Source organism: Stegodyphus dumicola, chromosome X1 (assembly GCF_044657685.1).
Source record: "Stegodyphus dumicola isolate Sdum_Otavi_A_Nest chromosome X1, ASM4465768v1".
Lineage (NCBI taxonomy): Eukaryota > Metazoa > Arthropoda > Arachnida > Araneae > Eresidae > Stegodyphus > Stegodyphus dumicola.
The window spans coordinates 78161811-78168192 of record NC_140780.1 but is presented as its reverse complement, the minus strand read 5'-3'; the positions used below and the strand labels follow the sequence as shown (position 1 = coordinate 78168192).

Below are 6382 nucleotides of genomic sequence, written 5' to 3'. Positions count from 1 at the left end.
GATATATATTCGACAGAAAATGTCTGATGTGAGAGATGCATAAAAGTCAGTTTAAAAGATAAAAATCGATGAGCATACCATCAAGCAATATCAAAATTTGTTGTGAAATCCAAACTATTGACTGCTGAATACGTGTCTGATCATAACTGTTTCAAGGCTCTTTAGTAAGACATACATTGTTTGTAAAAATGTTTTCAAGTACATCTAAAGCTAAATCTTCAAAAAGGTGAAACATTCTGATTTCCATCTGTTAGGAAAAATGTGTATGCCTCCAGAGGAAAAATAAGGGTTTCACTGAATTTTCTGTATAGTATGAAAGAGTAGATTAGAAAAAGGACAATAATAAGAAGAACAAATGGTTCATTACCTTAATCTTATTTCGTAAGGCTTCATAAATTATCATAAGAATACTCTTTTTCCCATACATTGGTTATACAAAATGACTTCCTTACTCAAGCTCTACAGTAATACATTACAAGATTTTGTATTTAATTTTTAAAAAAAAGTTTTACTTTTCCCAATAATGGGACTAAGAGAGAATGTGAATTTGGATATTTTGTTACATTCTTTCCAAAACTGCCTGGGACTGTTCGAATAATGTGTAGTATATATGTACTTTTAAAAAATCTTGCTTGAAAGTTGTTACTTGAATCAGTGTTAAATGTAATGAAAGTGATAATAGAATACACTTAAAGTATTACAAAATGTTGAATACTCACTTTCAAATATGAATGATATCAAACTGTATTGTTAAAGTTATGTAAGGAAATTAAATCAAAGAGGTAAAAGTATATTTACGGATACCCCTCGGCGAAAATTGGCGATTTTTGGCGGTACATGGACACCGAGTTTGCACAATTCTTTGACTTGTTATTTTGGCTTTGTGTAGCGGCGGCTAAAGCCAAAATAACAAGTCAAAGAATTGGACAAACTTGGTATCCATGTACAAATTGGCCTATTTTCACTTTAAAAAAAAATCACAGAATTGCACAAACTAGGCATTGCACACTCCCTTGACTTTATCCATGGTACACGTCGACCTATTTTCACTTAAAAAAACATCAGAGAATTGCACAAAGTTGGTATTGTGCCCTCCCTTGACTTTATCCATGTACACAACAATGTATATTCAGTTAAAAAGTCAAAAGTCAAAGGAGCACCCAATTCTAGGTAAAAGTATCTTTACAGAACATTCAACTACTCAGGTTACCATAAATGAAACAACAACTTCGCAATCATACAAAAAGTACCATTCAGTCTACTCTAACTATCAAATAAACACATGTAGATGAAATTTATGTTTGGTGTGGTGGTGTATTTAATTACGGCAAAGCACACTAGGGCTATCTGCCTAAGGGGAGGGATGCCTTCATGGAGGACTTTCTAAGGGAAACTGGCTCGTATACACGTTACACATGGGGAAAACCGCGAAAACCAACACGCTCGCGGGATTAGAACCTCGGACTGAACTACCAGTGTTCAGTAACTTTACCACTCGGCCGCTGGTGGGCAAATTTATGTTTGGAGAATATGACACGTATATTAAAAATTATGAGGAAATATTCATATAGATAGGAAATTATAAAGATTGAAAATGAGAGGGAATTAATAATAGTGACTAAAATAAAGTAAAATACTAGAATTAGTAATTTTAAAACTATTACAGAATGAAAAATTACAAACCAAGTAAATTAAAATAGAATTTTAAAATAAAGAATGACTCAATGAATAATAATAAAGTGAAATATTACATACTGAAATAAATGCTGAAAAATATCAAAATTTTAAGAAAAATACAAAATTCTGTGCAAAATGAAATGAAACAGCAATATCAATAATGTTATGCATTAATATCACAGAAAATAAATGGGATATTATGAATGGAAAATATAAAGAATAAACTGAATTAAGTGCACATAAAAATAGAAAGGACAAAAATATTAAAGCTTTGAAAATAATGCTTAAAGTAAAATAGAGCAATAAATAATACAATGAGAAATTATAAGAAATAATTGAAAATTCAGAACATGCTGAAAACTGTAAGGGTTAAAGTGTACAGAAGAAACTGAAAATTTAGAACTAAAATTTAAATAACATAATTAATGTAAAGCACGTATAAGAACAGTTATGCTAGTAAAATAGAAATAAGTTAAATTTAGGCATGTTGAAAACTATAAAGGTTAAAATGTGTGAAAGAAATAAAAAACTTTATATCTAAAATTAAGTAAAAGTCATGGGAATCAATATTAAAGACATGAATGCAAAAGAAAGAAGAACTCAAAAAAGAAATTACTGAGAATAGATATGAGGAGGAATTAACAAATAAAAGGGTAAAATGATCAGAAGACGATGAAAAATATAAACACTAAAAATCCTAAAATTTATGTTAAATAACTGAACTTACCGCTGAAAAATAAATAAAAGATCTATAATTTTGAATCAAATTTATATGCCAAGCCTTCCTTATCTCTCATGCTGTCCTCAGGTATTTTAACTTAAAAGTTAGATGGTTCCTTGCTCACCCTACTGGCTTGCTGCATACTGTGACTGTGTCTGAAATCCCTTATTGATGAACTGCCACATTTTATATTACTAAAATGCTAGAAAGAAAATACAATGAATGCAGTGAAATGACATGAAATCGCATGTCCAATATTCTGATTCTAGATGATACAGAAAGTGCAATTTAGGATTTCCTTTCCATACTATTATTATGATACATGAACATTATTATTTGTATTTCACTGATATAACTGAATATGAAATTATATATAAAGAACTTAACAAAGTTGATATCAAGTGCATATTTTATTAACATAAAAGTTATGGAAACAGCAATGTACAAATACTGTGGAACATGAACACAAAACAATGAAATGACATTAGCAGATGAGATGCATACATTTCATTTCATTTCATTTACTGTTAAATTTAACAATTTATTGACAACAATCCTACAGCAACATACAGCTGACAAGCACAAAACGATGATGCACCTTGATAAATCACAAGCTAGTTGATGAAAGTTAGACCATATGTATTGGCAGCTTTTGGGCTGTGAAAGATAAAATGAGTCTTTTATAACTTCATAACTCAAGCCAGGGCTTTTAATTTTTTAATGTATTATGGTTAATATGATTGATCAAGTTTTCTTCATATTAATTTCTCTGATACTGATGAGCAAAAGCGCTTTGAAAGCACTAACATGTTACTTTATTAGTATGATCAAATGCAAGAGTGATGATCAAATGCAAGAGTGATGGGCAGTTAGAAATCACAAAACAGTAGCACTGACTAATTCAGCACATAAATACTGAACAGTGTACATAGAAGCTATAATGAATCATTAACACAGATCTGAAACTATTTTAACAGATTACTTCACAATATAATTATACGCAACATATAGACTTAGACAAATATAACTTTTAATAACAGAAATATGTTTACAATACGTTCTTTTAGCATACTTACTTATTATTACACAGAATTAGAATTAAATAATAAATTAAATAACTAATATTTTAAATCAAGTCTAACAAAAATGATTGGTAATAAAACAGCACATATACCTCTTTATGGACAAGAACATTGCTCATACAATGTTGTGAAGAATATAACTGTTTCGATTACAAGCTGAAAAGAATGCAAATCACAACACATATATATGCAAACACAGAAAACACATAAATGCTACACTTTAATTTTGAGCAAATATTTTCAGCAACACTGTTATGATGCTGTAGTTCTGTTGTCAATCTGAGAGAAATAATTGTCCTTAATATAAAATTGAAAATTTTGTGGGATAAAAGCATGCAAGTTATAAGCAAAAATAATGATAAAAATAGGTTTATAAAGTTATAGAATACTTTTCTTTTTCTTTTTCTTTTTTTTTTTTTTTTTTTTTTTTTTTTTTACATTTTAAAGTACTGGCATAATTTCAGGGCTACAAAGTGCTTTCAAACTGATGCAAAAATTTTTTAGCTCTTTTCTTAAATTCAGATAAAAATAGAAAAAAATAACTGCATACAGAAAAAAAGATATGGAATAGTGAAACAAACTGTACAAAAATTTTGTATATTTTGACTTAAATAAAATACTTTCAAAGCAAAATACACTCCATGTTTATGCTTTTAATAACTTGCCTAAATAAAAAACATCAAGTGATACTGGATATGCATAAATAAAGTTTACAAATTTTATACAGAATTTTCAGTAACTTAAATAATTATATACTTCATATTGTGGACAGACAAGCAACAGTAATAAACATAGTGAGTTAAGCTGGGTAATGTTCTAAGCATAAAACAAAAGTTATCCTCTTTTGCTAAAACAAAAACAAAACAAGAAGTTGGAAGGGTTTTTTTTTTTTTTTTTTTTTTTTTTTTTTTTTTTTTTTTTCCCCTCTCTTTGAGTCCATTTCACTTATTTTCTTGAGACACAGCAAAATATTCTGTAATACTTCCATATTTGAAAATAAATTATTCTTTCTTGTCCTTACTTTTATTAAAACAATAAATTAAAAATATTGTGTATATAACAAAACTTAAACTAATAGCTGCTAAGACCGTACATAAACAGATTAAGCTCTGGATGGCGATAACGATTTTTCCTTAACCATTCTAGAACTTCCTCTTCTTCAAGCAGATTCCCTAGACATAAGATAAATAAATTCAATGGCATGAGATGTTTATGCTGTTAAACAAATAAATGATTGTTAAATTTAATGTGTAATTTTCATTTTTATGTTTAGTCTCAAAATTTTAGTTATTAAGGGTACAACTTATTTAAAATATTTTTAACAGGACAAATATATCTGTACTAAAACATTACTTCTATATATTGAAGGGAATTTCTTTCTAAAATAGACAAGAGCTGGAAGTTGTGCAATTCCATACTTTTTAGCATAACGAGGATCTTTAATTTTCACAAACATTATTTCGAGATCATCTGCTTCATCATCAATGCGTTTAAGTTATTGTAGAACTTCATCACATTTTGGACAATTGTTTTCATCTACAAACATAATCATTTTGTCATTAAAAAATTACATATGTGTAAACTGTGTTAAGTAAAGCAGCTGCAGAATAAAAGCATTCAATTACAGATATTTAATAATAAGTACTTATTTGTGTAAAATGCAGAAAATTTGAAACTTCTTGTTAACATGCATTTTACACTTTCCTGTTTATGAGTGGAATACAAAAGATATTTTTCTGGTTAAAAATAAATGATCTTGGGAACAAATTTATTGCATAACTATACTAGGCATACATTATGCATTTTTGTTACTCTGATATTAGATTATGTTAACTTCATTTTTTATGAATGACTTAGGTACAAAAATAAATGTTTCAGTTTTAACTTAGGGAAAAAATAAATGTTTCACTTAAATTCTTAACTTAGAACAGCCAATTGACTTCTTTTACTTCAGTTTTCAGATACCTGAAGAATCGTCAGTCTTTATTACCATGGGTTATTGGGATTATACTGGATTACAACAAATGGATTTACTCATATGGTGATTTCAATTTCCTATTTATATTCTAAATGATGGCATGAAAATAAGTTTATACATAAACATATCATTTTCTACAGCGATTAATGATCAATTCTCTCCTTAAACAATGTAAACAGACAGATGCCATTGATAATGGTTTATAAGACTGCAGAAGGTTTACATTGTTGCTTCATTTATATATGGTTTGCTTTTGGTTATTTTACTTGTAGCAGAAGACATAAAAAAAATCTCATTTTTGCATTCAGTTATAAGGTATTTCTCCTGCCTTCTTAGCATGCCTTCATAATGTAGTGGTCAGCATGCTGGGCGCATACTCCAGAGGTCTGTGGTTTGATTCCCAAAGAGGGCATTGCTCATTTTTCAAGTCCCCTCCTTCCAATTAACCTAAAGACTCTACACTGGCACTCGAACTAAAAAGGGTGGTGGATGATGATTTCCACACCCAGGATTTGGTGTTTGAGTCCCCTAAAAACACTAAAGTCTTGTGTTGCCAATTAACCCAATGACTACACTGCCACCCGAACTAAAAAGGGTGGTGGATAATGATTCTCCACACCCAGGATTTGGCGACTAGGTCCCTTAATCCCCAGTCGCCCTTTAAAAGGGGACATATATAAAGTATTTCTCCTGCCTTCATGGTGTAGTGGTCTTCCCGGCGAAGGCATCGCTCATTTTTCAACACTCCTGCTTCGAAGATACCTAACGTCTCTACAAGTGATGAGTTATTCTCTATCTCATGTAGAGTGAAAACACACCAAAAATTCACATTAATTGGAATAATGAAAAAAACTAACACAAAGTCCCCAAACAAATCAACTCCATGTTTTTTAATCATGCTTTTAAAATTTTCACATTTATCAG

At 29.6% G+C, this 6382-nt stretch overlaps 1 pseudogene across 1 annotated transcript in view; it reads right to left on the bottom strand.

Annotated features, from left to right (window-relative positions):
• Window positions 1-3869: 3869 nt before the first annotated feature.
• The window catches only part of LOC118183275 (uncharacterized), a 60107-nt pseudogene continuing 57594 nt past the window's right edge, over window positions 3870-6382 (bottom strand). The window contains exons 13-14 of the transcript XR_015038759.1: window positions 4834-5016; window positions 3870-4652 (exon numbers count right to left, since the gene is read on the bottom strand). The product of XR_015038759.1 is annotated as an uncharacterized LOC118183275 (transcript). The remainder of the gene's footprint in view (window positions 4653-4833; window positions 5017-6382) is intronic.